Below are 18570 nucleotides of genomic sequence, written 5' to 3'. Positions count from 1 at the left end.
GCTGCACTCCCTCAATAGCAAGAATGTCCTTCCTCAGATTAGGAGACCAAAACTGTACACAATATTCAAGGTGTGGTCTCATCAAGACCCTGTACAACTGCAGTAAGACCTCCCTGCTCCTATACTCAAATCCCCTAGCTATGAAGGCCAACATGCCATTTGCCTTCTTCATCACCTGCATGTCAACTTTCAATAACTGATGAACCATGACACCCAGGTCTCATTGCACCTCCCCTTTTCCTAATCTGTCACAATTCAGATAGTATTCGGCCTTCCTGTTTTTGCCACCAAAGTGGATAACCTCACATTTATCTACATTATACTGCATCTGCCATGCATTTTCCCACTCACCCAGCCTGTCCAAGTCACCCTGCAGCCTCTTAGTATCCTCCTCACAGCTCACACTGCCACCCAGCTTAGTGTCATCTGCAAACTTGGAGATATTACATTCAATTCCTTCATCTAAATCATTGATGTATAGTGTAAATAGCTGGGGTCCCAGCACTGAGCCCTGCGGCACTCCATTAGTCACTGCCTGCCATTCTGAAAAGGACCCGTTTATCCCGACTCTCTCCTTCCTGTCTGCCAACCAATTCTCTATCCATGTCAGTATATTACCCCCAATACCAAGTGCTTTAATTTTGCACACTAATCCCTTGTGTGGGACCTTGTCAAAAGCCTTTTGAAAGTCCAAATACACCACATCCACTGGTTCTCCCTTGTCCACTCTACCAGTCACATCCCCCCAAAATTCTAGAAGATTTTTCAAGTATGATTTCCCTTTCATAAATCCATGCTGACTTAGACTGATCATGTCACTGCTTTCCAAATGAGCTGCTATTTCATCTTTAATAATTGATTCCAACATTGAATGGCGGAGCAGGCTTGAAGGGCCGTATGGCCGACTCCTGCTCCTATTTCTTATGTCCTTATGTTATTATTATTTGCTGCTTGGCTGGAGAACCACAATTGATGTAAACAAGGAACGTAACCCCCAGTCAATGGGAAATGGTGCCTGATAAACTGGAGCAAGCCAGCTATCCTCGACTACATTGTTTGCACTTCTCAGGCGATTTACTTGTACTTCTTGCAATTTACTATCCTGTACATGTTGCTCACGATGCAGTCTCCTCTACAATGGGGAGACCAAATGTAGATTGGGTGAGCGCTTTGCGGAACACCTCCGTTCAGTCCTTATGCGTGACCCCGAGCTTCCGGGCGCCTGTCACTTTAATTCCCCACTCCACTCCCACTCTGACCTCCCCATCCTCGGCCTCCTACACTGTTCCAATGAAGCTCAACGCAAGCTCAAGGAACAGCACCTCATCTTTCATTTAGGCACTTTACAGCCTCCCGGACTCAACATCGAGTTCAACAATTTCAGAGCGTAGACTGCCCATATATTTTTTCTTTTTTTCTGTTTTTTTTTCTCTTTCCCACGGCAGCAGTTGATGATTCCACCACTTACACCCTCTCTAGAATCATCTTCTGTTTCTTAACTTGTCCCATTACCGTCTCCTTTTGCCTCGCACCATCATCCCTTTTGTCTCTCTAATCTCTCCTGCCTTCCACCCTATCACAGACCTTCCCTTTTGTTCTCCCTTCCCCCCCCCGGCCCCCGCCCCCGACACTTGCTTAAAAACCTGTTACATCTCGAACATTTTCCAGTTCTGACGAAAGTCACCGACCCGAAACGTTAATTTCAGATTTCCAGCATCCGCAGTATTTTGCTTTTGTACTTCCAGAAGATTGTTGCTGATTAGATAGTAAAGGTGAATATATTCTGAATGCCGTGATACAAAGGACTTTCAGTTTTGAAAGAGGCACATAGTGAAAGTGGTTAATTTTAGCAGCCTGCAATCAAAGTTACTTTAATTACAATTTTTCAGTTGTACACGGCAGGTTTTGAAGCTGTGGCTGAACTGCGTAGGTTTGAGTGAAGACATTCCGTGAGATTTTTATAGGAGGAAATATCCAGTTATGTACCTTAGTTAAAGCTTTTGTTAATTCTCTGTGACCTCCAAGAGACTGACTTGTAATTGTCTGAGATTATATGGTTATGTGTTGCCAGCTCTTTCCCTCCTTCACTTGCAAGGTTTAACTCCACATCACAAAGTGCTCACTTTTGTATAGCCCCTCATTTGGGGGGAATGTCCCAACAGCTTTTGCAGATATATAGAATATAAAAACAGGAAACGCTAGAAATACTCCGGGTCAGGCAGCATCTGTGGAGAGAGAAACAGAGTTAACGTTTCAGGTCGATGACCCTTCGTCAGAGCTGGAAAACATTACAGGCTTTTAAGCAAGTGCAGGGGAAGGGGGGAGGGGAGGATAGAACAAAGGGGAAGGTCTGTGATAGGGTGGAAGGCAGGAGAGATTAAATGACATGAGAACATAAGAATTAGGAGCAGAAGTCGGCCATTCGGCCCCTCGAGCCGGCTCCGCCATTCAATGAGATCACGGCTGATCATCGACCTCAACTCCACTTTCCCGCCCGATCCCCATATCCCTTGATTCCCCGAGAGTCTAAAAATCTATTGATCTCAGTCTTAAATATATTCAGAGACTCAGCATCCACAGCCCTCTGGGACAGAGAATTCCAAAGATTCACCACCCTCTGAGTGAAGAAATTTCTCCTCATCTTTGTCCTCAATGACCGACCCCTTATCCTGAGACTGTGACCCCTGGTTCTAGACTCTCCAGCCCGGGGGAAACATCCTCCCTGCATCTACCCTGTCAATCCCCCTCAGAATCTTATATGTTTCAATTAGGTCACCTCTCATTCTTCTAAACTGCAGAGAGTATCGGCCCAATCTACTCAATCCCTCCTCATGGGACAACCCTCTCTTCCCAGGAATCAATCTGGTGAATCTCCGTTGTACCGCCTCCAAGGCAAGTACAGGTTCGACCTCCAAAATCCGGAGTGCCGGAATCCAGAATGTTCCAATTTCCGGACTCCGGGCTGATCCGTGCCGGGGTCGTCCGTAATCCGGAAAATGCGCCAATATCCGGATTCACCCCGCCTCGGCGAACCAACCTCGCCCCGACCTCGCCCCGCCCCGACCTCACCCCGACCTCGCCCCGCCCCGACCTCGCCCGCCCCGACCTCGCCCCGACCCCGCCCCGACCTCGCCCCGCCCCGACCTCACCCCGCCCCGACCTCGCCCCGCCCCGACCTCACCCCGACCTCGCCCCGCCCCGACCTCGCCCGCCCCGACCTCGCCCCGACCCCGCCCCGACCTCGCCCCGCCCCGACCTCACCCCGCCCCGACCTCACCCCGCCCCGACCTCGCCCCGCTCCGACCTCGCCCCGACCTCGCCCCGCCCCGACCTCGCCCCGCCCCGACCTCGCCCCGACCTCGCCCCGACCTCGCCCGCCCCGACCTCGCCCCGACCTCGCCCGCCCCGACCTCGCCCCGACCTCGCCCCGACCTCGCCCCGCCCCGACCTCGCCCCGCCCCGACCTCGCCCCGACCTCGCCCCGACCTCGCCCGCCCCGACCTCGCCCCGACCTCGCCCGCCCCGACCTCGCCTCGACCCCGCCCCGACCTCGCCCGCCCCGACCTCGCCCCGACCCCGCCCCGACCTCGCCCTGCCCCGACCTCGCCCCGTCCCGACCTCGCCCCGCCCCGACCTCGCCCCGCCCCGACCTCACCCCGCCCCGACCTCACCCGCCCCGACCTCGCTCCGCCCCGACCTCACCCGCCCCGACCTCACCCGCCCCGACCTCGCTCCGCCCCGACCTCACCCGCCCCGACCTCACCCGCCCCGACCTCGCCCCGACCTCGCCCCGCCCCGACCTCGTCCGCCCCGACCTCGCCCGCCCCGACCTCGCCCGCCCCGACCTCGCCCCGACCTCGCCCCGCCCCGACCTCGTCCGCCCCGACCTCGCCCCGCCCCGACCTCGCCCCGCCCCGACCTCGCCCCGCCCCGACCTCGCCCCGCCCCCCGACCTCGCCCCGCCCCGACCTCACCTCGCCCCGACCTCACCCCGCCCCGACCTCGCCCCGCCCCGACCTCGCCCCGACCTCGCCCCACCCCGACCTCGCCCCGCCCCGACCTCGCCCCGCCCCGACCTCACCCCGCCCCGACCCCGCCCCGACCCGACCCCGCCCCGACCCGACCTCGCCCCGACCTCGCCCGCCCCGACCTCGCCCCGCCCCGACCTCGCCCGCCCCGACCTCGCCCGCCCCGACCTCGCCCCGCCCCGACCTCGCCCCGCCCCGACCTCGCCCCGACCCGACCTCGCCCCGCCCCGACCTCGCCCCGCCCCGACCTCGCCCCGCCCCCCGACCTCGCCCCGCCCCGACCTCGCCCCGCCCCGACCTCGCCCCGCCCCCCGACCTCGCCCCGCCCCGACCTCGCCCCGCCCCGACCTCGCCCCGACCTCGCCCCGCCCCGACCTCGTCCGCCCCGACCTCACCCGCCCCGACCTCGCCCCGCCCCGACCTCGTCCGCCCCGACCTCGCCCGCCCCGACCTCGCCCGCCCCGACCTCGCCCCGACCTCGTCCGCCCCGACCTCGCCCGCCCCGACCTCGCCCCGCCCCGACCTCCCCCCGCCCCGACCTCGCCCCGCCCCGACCTCGCCCCGCCCCCCGACCTCGCCCCGCCCCGACCTCACCTCGCCCCGACCTCACCCCGCCCCGACCTCGCCCCGCCCCGACCTCGCCCCGCCCCGACCTCACCCCGCCCCGACCTCGCCCCGCCCCGACCTCACCCCGCCCCGACCCCGCCCCGCCCCGACCTCACCCCGCCCCGACCCCGCCCCGACCCGACCTCGCCCCGACCTCGCCCGCCCCGACCTCGCCCCGCCCCGACCTCGCCCGCCCCGACCTCGCCCCGCCCCGACTTCGCCCCGCCCCGACCTCGCCCCGCCCCGACCTCGCCCCGCCCCCCGACCTCGCCCCGCCCCGACCTCGCCCCGCCCCGACCTCGCCCCGCCCCGACCTCGCCCCGCCCCGACCTCGCCCCGCCCCGACCTCGCCCCGACCTCGCCCCGCCCCGACCTCGCCCCGCCCCGACCTCACCCCGCCCCGACCTCGCCCCGCCCCGACCTCGCCCCGACCTCACCCCGCCCCGACCTCGCCCCGCCCCGACCTCGCCCCGACCTCGCCCCGCCCCGACCTCGCCCCGCCCCGAATTTGCGAGGCCCGACCTCGCCCTGGCCCCCCCTCCCTCCCCTTTACCTCTGCTGCCTGACACCAGCTATCTCGGGCCAGTTAAGGAACCCCTCCTCGTTGGCGGGGGCCCCGCCCGATGACCCGAACAGCTCATCGATGAGCACCCCCTCTCCCCCCCCCCACCCCCGCCCACTTTCTGACGTTCCGAAATCTGGAAATACCCAAACCTGGGCTCGGGTGTTTCCGGATTCGTGATTTCAGAAAGATGTTCCAAAATCCAGCAAAATGCAAAATCTGGAACGGCCTCGGTCCCGAGGGTTCTGTATTCGGGACACTGCACCTGTATATCCTTCCTTAGATAAGGAGACCAGAACTGTGCACAGTACTCCAGGTGTGGTCTCACCAAGGCCCTGTACAATTGTAGCAAGACTTCCTTACCCTTATACTCCAACCCCTTTGCAATAAAGGACAACACGCCATTTGCCTTCCTTATTGCTTGCTGTACCTGGATGCTAGCTTTCTGTGTTTCTTGCACAAGGGACACCCAAATCTCTCTGAACACCAACGTTTAAAGTTTCTCACCATTTAAAATGTATTCTGTTTCTCTATTCTTCCTACCAAAGTGAATAACCTCACATTTCCCCACATTATACACCATCTGCCAACCTACTGCCCACTCATTTAGTCTGTCTATATCCCTTTGCAGATGCTTTGTGTTCTCACAGGTTACTGTCCCACCTAGCTTTGTATTGTCAGCAAACTTGGCTACATTACACTCGGTCCCTTCATCTAGGTCATTAACATAGATTGTAAATAGCTGAGGCCCCAGCACTGATCCCTGTGGCACCCCACTAGTTACAGCCTGCCAACCCGAAAAAGACCCGATAATTCCTCCTCTCTGTTTTCTGTCCGTTAACCAATCCTCGATCCATGCTAATACATTTCCTCAAATCCCATGAGCCCTTATCTTGTGTAATAACTTTTTATGTGGCACCTTATCGAATGCCTTTTTGGAAATCCAAATATACTACATCCACTGGTTCCCCTTTATCTACCCTGCTAGTTACATCCTCAAAAACTCTCATAAATTGGTCAAACACGATTTCCCTTTCATAAAACCATGCTGACTCTGCCTGATTATGATTATGACAAAAGGGATGATGGTGTGAGGTGAAAGGAGATGGCAATGGTACAAATAAAGAAACAAAAGATGGGTTGAGAAGAGGTGTAAATGGGAATGGCAGAAACATCAGCAACAACTGCTGTCTGAAAAAATGGGGGCTGAGGTTATTAACTGAAGTTGTTGAGTCCGGGAGGCTGTAAAGTACCTCATTGAAAGTTGAGGTACTGTTCCTCGAGCTTACGTTGAGGTGCATTGGAACAGTGTTGGAGGCCGAGGTCGGAGCGGTCAGCGGAGCAGGGAGGAAATCCTGGGAATCCCTGGTGCTGATTATTATAAAGAGTAAGCAACTGGTCAGAAACTGATTGCTGGCTTTGTCTGGATAGTAAAAAAAAAACGTGAGCTTATATTTTTTTCTGTACAGGTTTATAGTAAAAGTCAATCAAACGTTTAATCAATTATTACATTTGGGAGTTTTCCTGCACAAAATCGGGTGGGTGGAAGGTGTTTCTGTATATTAGACTGTTTGTTGTTTGGGTTTAGAAGATATTCCAACTACGCAAAGGCCTTAATCTCCGCAGGCTCCACGAGTGGTACTCGTGGCTGCACTGAGGGAGGGCCCGGGATGTTGCAGTGAGCAACATTCACCAGAATCCCACCCCCCCTGTGTTTGGGCTCATTTGAAAGGAAATTTAATTTGGGACTATCTACCGAAAAGTTTGGAACTCTAAAGTGCTTATGGAAGAAACTATGAACTTTTAATAGAGTTATGAACTTTCACAAGACAAATTCAAGCCTGTGGGCGGACCTAGGGAACAAAGGAATCCCACTTGATTATTGGAACTGTCTGGGTGTGAGGACTGAGGTAACCTGTCTGGAAGAATGAGTATTTGGAAATCTTCCTCCACAAGAGACATTAAAATCACAGTATCACCCAGAGATAGCTCCCCATCAACATGGGTCTGGACAAACCATTTTCAGCATGTACATCACAAAGAGGCCCAATCCAGCCTGTATGCGAAGGACTAAGCACAAAAGGACATTGCAATTACCAAACTAATTTTTCCATCAGGAAACAGTTTTTCGAAGATCAGCCCACCCAAGACATATCAACTTTAACGAGCCCGACAAAATATTACAAAGAAGAACCAAGCCCGCCAAAATATTACAAAGGATTGTGAAGAGATTGGGCGGCAAGATTAGAAACACTGAAATCATATAACTGGCCACTGTTTTCAACAGAGGTTAATGGGGGAGAGAGGTGGTCGTTACTATCGCTTCTCGGCCTTTTGGCTAAGATCAAGTGTAGTATCTGTTCTTATCAGTTTAATATCCCCTATGGGGACATGATATTGAATTGATTTTTGGACAGGGAGCTGGATCAGGGGCTTGCCCCGCCCACTCTATGCACCGACCTGGTATTGCAATATTTCCAGGAACGGTGCAACTTTGCCTCTCGGCCTTTTGGCCTAAGATCAAACACATTGGCGCAAAGTGATCTTTGGCGTTAGAGTTGATCTGGAATGAAATTGGATAAAAAATAAAAATAAAAATTTTAAAAAATTTAAAAAATTATTTTAAAAAATCAAGACAAGGAGAGAAACCAACGCGACAGTTGTAAAACTAACTTCTCCAGCCTCGAAGTCTTGAAGTCCTGAAGGAAGGAAGAACATCACCATCTACCATTAACTATCAAAAGGATTGGTAAGCATAAGTCCCTGCCCTTGAGTCTAACCTAGCTAGAATTAGGTATTGGGAGGTGGGAGGTATAATTTTACTGCAACCCCCTTTGAATGTGTAGTGTATGGTATTTTATTAGAGTGATTTTAAGTTTGAACTTGTACCTTTCCTTCTATTGTTCTTTATTAGAGTGATTGCAAGTTTGGCTGTGTATTTTCTTACTAGAGTAATAAGCCTGTATTACTTTGACTGTAATAAAACCAAAGTTCTTTGCATCAAACCAGTGTCCTCTGCACTTTTGTCACCCCCCCCCACCCAAATAAATCCAGAGTACAGAACCCAAGGGAGGGGGAGCGATTCGAAACCGCTCAAGTTGGTCAGAAGGGAACCTGACCCCCTCATGGAGACCACAACACCCCCCCCCACTTACATGTGGACTGGCCAGTCAAGTGCAAAGTATTCCACCTCATTCCATCTAAGTTACAGAATGGGTTAGATATTTGAAGGGAAAACATTGACTGGGCTGTGGGGAAGTTGCAGAGGGGAGTGGGACTAATTGGATCGCTCCACCAAAGAGCCGGCACGGGCACGGTGGGCCGAATGGCCTCCTTCTGTGCTGTCCCGTTCTGCGATTCTGATTGAGGAGTGAAACTGGGGAATTAGCAGGAGCTGCACTGTGCTGAGAAACAACGATAATTCCGGCCGAGCTTGCCAGGTTCGCTGCTGCACTCCCAACCTGGACTTCACTCAGTTCTTTTTTTCAAGGGCTTCTGGACTCATTCTATTATATATTTTATTTACAGAGGTATTTCTTTGCTTCCTGCTATTTCCAGGTTACCCATTTCCAGCTGGCACCGATCTGTGTGAAGAACATAAAAATATTTTTTGGATTAGAATAGCGTCTGACATACTCAGAAACCCAGCTCTGTGTGCAAGAGCTTCTGAACTGAGCTCCTGAAAAATCTGCATGTGTAGAATTTCTGTTTGGTCAAGAAGGGAGAGAGTGTACATTTTGGGTTGCATATCCCCCTCTCTTGCGCCTCAGTTTGCGCCCCAGAGGGGCGGTAAATTTTTTTTTTTTTTTTTTTATTCGTTGCCAATCTTTCCAATTCTTTGTCAAATCACAAACGCCAGAGGTCACCTTGCACACATCAAGGATCACTCTGCACCAATGCTCTTAGCCAAAAGGCCGAGAGCCACTGCACCGTTCCTGGAAGTACTGCAATACCAGGTTCGTGACCACTGGACATCCCAAAGCACTTTACAGCCAATGAAGCACTTTTCAAAGTGTAATCGCTGTTGTAATGTGGGAAACGCAGCAGCCAACTTGTACACAGCAATGTGATAATGACCAGATAATCTGTTTTAGTGATGTTGATTGAGAGATAAATATTGGCCCCAGGGAGAACTCCCCTGCTTCAAAATAGTGCCATGAGATCTTTTACATCCACCTGAGAGGGCAGACAGGTGCTCAGTTTAAAGTCTCATCTGAAAGACGGCACCTCTGACAGTGCAGCACTCCCTCAGCACTGCACTGGAGTGTCAGCCTAGATTTATGTGCTGAAGTCCCAGGAGTGGGACTTGAACCCACAACCTTCCGACTCAGAGGTGAGGGTGCTGCCCACTGAGCCACAGCTGACACACATATTCTAGTGTCAGGTGTCAATGTGACAGATTCCCTGCTTATCATAGAATATAGAACTTTACAGCATGGAAGGAGACCATTCGGCCCATCATGTCCGCGCCGGCCGACCGAGAACTACCCAGCCTAATCCCACTTTCCAGCTCTCGGTCCGTAGCCCTGTAGGTTACAGCACTTCAAGCGCACATCCAAGTACTTTTTAAATGTGGTGAGGGTTTCTGCCTCTACCACCCTTTCAGGCAGTGAGTTCCAGACCCCCACCGCCCTCTGGGTGAAGACATTTCCCCTCAAATCCCCTCTAAACCTCCCCCCAATTACTTTAAATCTATGTCCCCTGGTTATTGACCCCTCTGCCAAGGGAAACAGGTCCTTCCTATCCACTCTATCCAGGCCCCTCTTAATTTTATACACCTCAATCAGGTCTCCCCTCAGCCTCCTCTGTTTCCAAAGAAAATAATCCCAGCCTATCCAATCTTTCCCCACAGCTAAAATTCTCCAGTCCAGGCAACATCTTCCAAGGAGAATAATCACTAGTTGCCCACCAGACAACAAGAACCCCTTCCATGGGCTTTTAGTAAACTATTTTTATAAGGAGATGGATAAATTACAGGAGCGACGTTTTGTTGAGCCGAGGAGAGAAACAAAGGGAATGGGAATAGGGCGACACCCAGTTGTGGAAAGACTCGATTGTGAGGCCAGAGGAGGGGAGGGAACCCCAATTAGCAGAGCCGGGGGTGGGGGGGGGGGGCGAAGGGCGGGGAATATATTTTCATCTCTAAAATTAATTTTCCTTCTTCTGAGCCATCGTGTCAGTCAGAGGGAAGGGCACAGGGTGGGCCAGGAGCGTGCATCATTTATTTAAATTGTTCAAGCTCTCAAAAGTAGCACAAGGTCAGACTTTGCAGCCCTTGGCGAGTGTGTCACTTGGTATCGTCGCTGCTGCCTTTGTGCAGAATCCCTGCCCTGTAATCTATTAGTCACCACAGGCAGTCCCTCGGAATCGAGGAAGACTTGCCTTCACTCTTAAAATGAGTCCTTAGGTTCCTGAACAGTCCAATACGAGAGCCACAGTCCCTGTCACAGGTGGGACAGACAGTGGTTGAGGGTAGGGGAGGGTGGGACCGGTTTGCCGCACGCTCTTTCCGCTGCCTGCGCTTGTTTTCTGCTCTCGGCGATGAGACTCGAGGTGCTCAGCGCCCTCTCTCCGTGTACTTTAGTACAATTGAATTAAACAAGATTTCAGAATCCCGTCGGCCACTGATAGGAGAAAACGATTTGTTACAATTTCCAACGTGTGGAACCTTTTACCGGCATAAAAATATTTCCCATCTTTTCAGAAACGTGGCAACTGTTGCATTTCTGCCAGCTTTAAGAGACAGTGTTACATTCACAAGTAATACTTTGTGTCTGGACCCTTCGCTGAATCTGTCGGGCTCCATGGATAATCAATATCAGTCTCGGGTGGCGACACAATGCTGTGTTGATCAGGGGAGTGGATCTGGTTAGAATGTAAGTGGACGGATCCTTGGCCACCGTTGAATGTCGGAAATGATGACCGAGAAGCCCTCCTGTGTCCGAAAGCATTGTGCAGGTTGGCCAGTCAGTGAAGGGGGAAATGATTGTGTAAATGCATTTGGGTTATTCAACCCGTAGAGCAGCATTTCAAAACATGCCCGTTTACATGATTGCCTGAGAGAGCGGTGAATTATTAACAGCAACAACTTGTATTTATATAGCGCCTTTAACGTAGTAAAACGTCCAAAGGCGCTTCACAGCAGTGTTTTAAGTCAAAACAAATACATTTCACACCGAGCCACATAAGAAGAAATTAGCGCAGTTGGTCAAAGAGGTGGGTTTTAAGGAGCGTCTTGAAGTAGGAAAGAGAGGTAGCGAGGCGGAGAGGTTTAGGGAGGGAGTTCCAGAGCTTGGGACCCAGGCAACAGAAGGCACGGCCAGCAATGGTGGAGCGATTATAATCAGGGATGCTCAAGAGGGCAGAATTAGAGGAGCGCAGACATCTCAGGGCTAGAGGGGATTACAGAGATAGGGAGGGGCGAGGCCATGGAGGGATTTGTAAACAAGGATGAGAATTTTGAAATTGAGACGTTGCTTAACCAGAAGCCAATGTAGGTCAGTGAGCATAGGGGGTGATGGGTGAACGGGACTTAGTGCGAGTTAGGACACGGGCAGCCGAGTTTTGGATGACCTCAAGTTTACGCAGGTAAAGTTAACAATAAGTTTATCTGGTATAAAGTTCCATGGGCACCAAAAGCCCTCGGGTAGCATTCTTTACACGGGAGCCGAGAAAATGGGTGCTAGTGAGATATTTGACTGTGGAAGGCATCATAATTACATCCCATCTTGACCTTGCCTGACTCCCATGCACACATGTTTTGCAGCAGAAGTCACTGATTATCAATCGAGAACAAGAACCTTGTTTCTCCTCTCCAGTCCTGGGGTATTGGGAGCAAGTGTAACAGCCCAGGGCCAACTGAGATCATTCATAACATAAGAACATAAGAAGTAGGAACAGGAGTAGGCCATACGGCCCCTTGAGCCTGCTCTGTCATTTAATAAGACCATGGCTGATCTGATCATGGACTCAGCTCTACTTCCCCAACCGCCCGCTCCCCATAACCCTTTATCCCCTTATCCCCGAATTCCACAGATTTACAACCCTCTGAGAGAAGAAATTTCTCTTCAACTCAGTTTTAAATGGGTAGCTCCTTATTTCAAAGATCATGCCCCCTAGTTCTAATCTCCCCCATCAGTGGAAACATTCTCTCTGCATCCACCTTGTTAAGCCCCCTCATAATCTTAAACGTTTCGATAAGATCACCTCTCATTCTTCTGAATTCCAATGAGTAGAGGCCCAACCTACTCAACCTTTCCTCATAAGTCAACTCCCTCATCTCTGGAATCAACCTTGTGAACCTTCTCTGAACTGCCTCCAAAGCAAGTATATCCTTAAATATGGAAACCAAAACTGCACGCATTATTTCAGGTGTGGCCTCACCAATACCCTGTATATCTGTAGCAAGACTTCCCTCCTTTTATACTCCATCCCCTTTGGAATAAAGGCCAAGATTCCATTGGTCTTCCTGATTACTTGCTGTACCTGCATACTATCCTTTTGTGTTTCATGCACAAGTACCCCCAGGTCCCGCTGTACTGCAGCACTTTGCAATCTTTCCCTATTTAAATAATAACTCGCTCTTTGATTTTTTTTCTGCCAAATTGCATGACTTCACACTTTCCAACATTATACTCCATCTGCCAAATTTTTGCCCACTCACTTAGTCTGTCTATGTCCTTTTGCAGATTTTTTGTGTCCTCACACATTGCTTTCCCTCCCATCTTTGTATCATCAGCAAACTTGGCTACGTTACATCAGTCCCTTCTTCCAAGTCGTTAATATAGATTGTAAATAGTTGGGGTCCCAGCACTGATCCCTGCGGCACCCCATTAGTTACTGATTACCAACCAGAAAATGAACCATTTATACCGACTCTCTGTTTTCTGTTAATTAGCCAATCCTCTATCCATGCTAATATATTGCCCCCAACCCCGTGAATTTTTATCTTGTGCAGTAACCTTTTATGTGGCACCTTGTCAAATGCCTTCTGGAAGTCCAAATACACCACATCCACTGGTTCCCCTTTATCCACCCTGTTTGTTACATCCTCAAAGAATTCTAGCAAATTTGTCAAACATGACTTCCCCTTCATAAATCCATGCTGACTCTGCCTGAGCGAATTTTGCTTTTCCAAATATCCTGCTACTGCTTCTTTAACAATGGACTCCAACATTTTCCCAACCACAGATGTTAGGCTAACTGGTCTATAGTTTCCTGCTTTTTGTCTGCCTCCTTTTTGAAATTGGGGCGTTACATTTGCAGTTTTCCAATCTGCTGGGACCTCCCCAGAATCCAGGAAATTTTGGTAAATTACAACCAATGCATCCACAATCCCTGCTGCTATTTCTCTTAAGACCCTAGGATGCAAGCCATCAGGTCCAGGGGATTTATCTGCCTTTAGTCCCATTATCTTACTGAGTACCACCTCCTTAGTGATTGTGATTTTGTTAAGTTCCTCCCCCTATAGCCCCTTGACTATCCACTGTTGGAATATTGTTAGTGTCCTCTACCGTAAAGACTGATACAAAATATTTGTTCAGAGTTTCTGCCATCTCCATGTTCCCCATTACTAATTCCCCGGTCTCGTCCTCTAAGGGATCAACATTTACTCTAGCCACTCTTTTCCTTTTTATATACCTATAGAAACTCTTGCCATCTGTTTTTATATTTTGTGCTAGTTTACTTTCATAGTCTATCTTCCCTTTCTTAATCATTTTTTTGGTCATTCTTTGCTGGCTTTTAAAAGCTGCCCAGTTTTCTGTCCTCTCACTAGTTTTGGCCACTTTGTATGCCCTTGTTTTTAATTGGATACCGTCCTTTATTTCTTTAGTTAGCCACGGATGGCTATCTTTTCCCTTACACCCTTTCCTCCTCACTGGAATAAAGAAAAGTATAAGAGTTGTGAAATATCTCCTTAAATGTACACCACTGTTCATCAACTGTCCTACACTTTAATCTATTTTCCCAGCCAACTTTAGCCAACTCTGCCCTCATACCTTCATAGTCTCCTTTATTTAAGTTTAGTACGCTGGTTAGAGATCCAACTTTCTCACCCTCCATCTGAATGTGAAATTCAATCATGCTGTGATCACTCATTCCGAGGGGATCCTTTATGAGGAGATTGTTTATTAATCCTGTCTCGGTACACAGTGCTAGATCTAAGATAGCCTGCCCCCTGGTTGGTTCCATTACACTCTGCTCAAGGAACCCGTCCCTTATGCGCTCTATGAACTCCTCCTCAAGGCGACCTCAGTACAAGCCAGACCAGACATCGAGCCCGAGACCGTCCACATCTGTGAGACTCATCACAACATCTGGCAGTGCTGTTACCCGCTGACTCACTGGGAAGTTCACCATTTATGTGCTTCTGGAAAGAGCTGGAAAGTCCTTTTGAGCAACAGTATGGTCCCCGCACCTATTCCTCCATTAATTCTGCATGTTATTATTGCTTCATGAACTTGTCAAAATGCTTGTCCCTATTTTTGGGGCCTTTTGCAATTTTCTTCCCATTTTTCCTTAAGTTTCCCCATGTCATACAATTGGTCTCTGTGCTCCTGTGCCAGCTGTGGCTCAGTGGGCAGCGCTCTCACCTCTGAGTCAGAAGGTTGTGGATTCAAGTCCTACTCCAGGAACTTGAGCACAGAAATCTAGGCTGACACTCCAATGCAGTGCTGAGGGAGTGCCGCACTGTAGGAGGTGCTGTCTTCTGGATGAGATGTTAAACCGAGGCCCCGTCTGCTCTCTCAGGTGGATGTAAAAGATCCCATGGCACTATTTGAAGAAGAGCAGGGGAGTTATCCCTGGTGTCCTGGGGCCAATATTTATCCCTCAATCAACATAACAAAAAAAACAGATTATCCGGTCATTATCACATTGCTGTTTGTGGGAGCTTGCTGTGTGCAAACTGGCTGCCGCGTTTCCCACAGTACATCAGTGACTACACTCCAAAAGTACTTCATTGGCTGTAAAGCACTTTGAGGCATCTGGTGGTCGTGAAAGGTGCTATAGAAATCCAAGTCTTTCTTTCTTTCCTGGCTGCTGCTGGAACTATTTGCTTGTGCATATCGGACGAGAACAGTGTCAGACCTATCTATCCTGCCCTCCAAAGTCACACAGCTGATTGGCCCTGATTCTCTCGGTTCCCAGTCAGACAATCGTCCTTGGAGCAAGGCCACAGAGCTCAACCATCCAATAGGAGCAGGAGGAGGCCATTCAGCCCCTCGAGCCTGTTCTGCCATTCAGTGAGATCGAGGCTGATCTGTGACCTAACTCCATATACCCGCCTTTGGCCCATATACCTTAATACCTTTGGTTAACAAAAATCTTTCAATCGCAGATTTAAAATGAACAACTGATCTAACGTCTACCACCTTCTGTGTGCAGGAATGTTTCCTACTTTGGCTCCTGACAGGACTGGCTCGAATTTTCTCACTTTGCCCCCTCGCCCGAGAATCCCCAAACGGTGGGAATAGTTCCCCAACAAGGGACAGCTCGAGGTGGGATTGGGAAAGAAAGAAAGTGAATTTTTAAAAAGCAAGTGGCCATGCATCAAATTCCTTGATAGCGAGTGGAATTTATGGGCCATGAATATATAACACAGACTCGTGTATGTAACTGTCATTCATCTCAGGGAGATGTCCTGATTGAAAGTATCTTTTCATTTAGTCACCAGTTTTTTGGGACGTTCTCTTTGACAGATGATACAAGCAAAGATTGAGCCTCATTACACTTTGAATTCAACCAACAGATGTCAAAACATTCTATTATCGTACTCTGCCTAGTTTTACTCGTTATACATTGGATTGAAAGGCATCAGAATTAGATTATACAATTACTGAGGGAGAGCTGCACTGTAGGAGTGGCAGTACTGAGAGAGTGCTGCACTGTCGGAGGGGCAGTACTGAGGGAGTGCTGCACTGTCGGAGGGGCAGTACTGCAGGAGTGCTGCACTATCGGAGGGGCAGTACTGAGGGAGCGCCACACTGTCGAAGGTGCAGTACTGAGGGAGTGCTGCACTGTCGGAGGGGCAGTACTGAGGGAGTGCTGCACTGTCGGAGGGGCAGTACTGAGGGAGTGCTGCACTGTCGGAGGGGCAGTACTGAGGGAGTGCTGCACTGTCGGAGGGGCAGTACTGAGGGAGGGCTGCACTGTCGGAGGGGCAGTACTGAGGGAGTGCTGCGTTGTCGGAGGGGCAGTACTGAGGGAGTGCTGCACTGTCGGAGGTGACGTCTTTTGGATGAGACGTTAAACCTGGGCCCTGTCTGCTCTCTCAGATGGACGTAAAAGATTCCACTGCACTATTTCGAGGAAGAGCAGGGGAGTTATCCCCGGTATCCTTGAATATTTGTCCCTCAATCAACATAACAAAAAGAGATTATCGAGTCATTATCACATTGCTGTGTGTGGGAGCTTGCTGTGCGCAAATTGGCTGACCCGTTTCCCACATTACAACAGTGGCTACATTTCAAAAAGTACTTCATTGGCTGTAAAGTGCTTTGGGACGTCCGGTGGTCATGAAAGACGCCTTTGAAATCCAAGTCTTTCGTTTCATTCCCTCTCCCGAAGATTAATCAAAGTAAACATTTCAGTTTTATACTGAAACGGTTTCTAAAAATGTTGATGCTTCCACTTTGAGCATCGTCACCTTCAGCTCTTGTGCAGTTACACTTTGTGTGAGTGTCCCCAGTGAGCAGAGCTGTGGGATTACAGAGTTACCCCACACTGAAAACACAGCACAGGGCAGGTGCAAGTTTCTTACTTAGCAGGGAGTTCGTGATATACAATTGGGAGAAATAAACAAGAGTAGACTGAAAATGTGATATAAAGGAGAGGCGTAAGTGAAGATAAATTGAACATTGGAGCAGCTGGGTGTTAACAAAATGCGGGAGGAGTTGGTCAGATATTGCAATGCTAATTAATGTACTTTATTAAATGAAAGCTGTGTCATATTCGCCTCCACCACCGGCGCCCCCTGGCTGCAGTGTGCACCATCTACAAGATGCACTGCAGCAACTTGCCAAGGCTTCTTCGGCAGCACCTCCCAAACCCGCGACCTCTACCGCCTAGAAGGACAAGGGCAGCAGGCGCATGGGAACACCACCACCTCCACGTTCCCCTCCCAGTCTCACACACCATCCTGACTTGGAAATATATCGGCCGTTCCTTCATCGTCGCTGGGTCACAATCCTGGAACTCCCTCCCTGACAGCACTGTGGGAGTACCTTCACCACACGGACTGCAGCGGTTCAAGAAGGCGGCTCACCACCACCTTCTCAAGGGGCAATTAGGGATGGGCAATAAACGCCGGCCTTGCCAGCGACGCCCACATCCCGAGAATGAATCATTAAAAATAAACATGAAGAATTGTGCGGATCTGCCATGATCTGTTTTTGGATTTGGACAGAGCCTGTACAGTGTCGAGGAATTGGAGGGCTTGGGAAGAGCAGTCTGATCAGATGAAAGGACTGAGAGATGTTCTGGATGACTGGAAAATGAAGTGAAGGACCTAAAATCTCAGGTCTAACTGTCAGTTTCGTTTCTCACCCCCGCCCCCCGTATCACTATCACTTGTGACAGGAAACCCGTGTAAAATGTTCCAGAATAAAACCAGTGTTTTAAGAAGCCTCTCACAATGCCGGAGATCCAGTACTAGCTGTAGGTCAAAACCCATGTTTCAGCGTAAACAGGCTTGAGTCAATCCGAGCCTGAAAGATTTGAGTATACTTGTCCACAGTACCTTTGATTGCAGTTGGCATCAGGGAGATGATCACTTGCATTCTATCTGGATTGCCCTTGTACTGAGCTAATAATGTTCGTGCTGTAATCGCCCTCCAGGTAATAGAGAATCTCTGAGCAAAATAATCAGAATCTGTGGGCACCTAGTTACTGACGTCATTGAGCACACAGCTATAAATAAATGTTGCGTTTCTCAATTCCTCTCCAGCACTGCCGCGATCCTCAGTGATGTTCACAAGTCACAAGTGCTCTTTTCCATTCTTTCCACCTTCAAGGATACAACTTCTGATTTGTTGCAGTATGTTTTCCCCTTGTAGCAGTAATTGTGTTCCACAAGGAACTGCGGCCCCAACATCATTGTTTCTGATGTTGTGTAAAAATGCTGGCCATGTTCCTGTGAAATTCTTGTGATTTGTTATTTCAAACAGGTCCAACAGTTCAATGCTCCATTAAAATGGCAAACTAAGCCATATTTATCAAACATGTTAAATGTCTGGGATGAGAGGGTTGTCCCATGAGGAGAGATTGAGTAGATTGGGCCCATATTCTCTGGCGTTTAGAAGAATGAGAGGTGCTCTCATTGAAACATACAAGATTCTGGGGGGGATTGACAGGGTAGATGCAGGGAGGATGTTT

At 50.3% G+C, this 18570-nt stretch overlaps 1 protein-coding gene and 1 pseudogene across 3 annotated transcripts in view; both read left to right on the top strand.

The window, feature by feature from the left end:
• Window positions 1-18570, top strand: part of pacrg (PARK2 co-regulated) — a 350906-nt gene that overhangs the window by 240200 nt on the left and 92136 nt on the right. The gene's annotated exons all lie outside the window — the stretch shown is intronic.
• Window positions 7515-7693, top strand: LOC139280461 (U2 spliceosomal RNA; annotated as a pseudogene).

Source organism: Pristiophorus japonicus, chromosome 14 (assembly GCF_044704955.1).
Source record: "Pristiophorus japonicus isolate sPriJap1 chromosome 14, sPriJap1.hap1, whole genome shotgun sequence".
NCBI lineage: Eukaryota > Metazoa > Chordata > Chondrichthyes > Pristiophoridae > Pristiophorus > Pristiophorus japonicus.
Note: the sequence above shows the minus strand (reverse complement) of the source record. Positions and strands in the feature narration are given on the sequence as shown.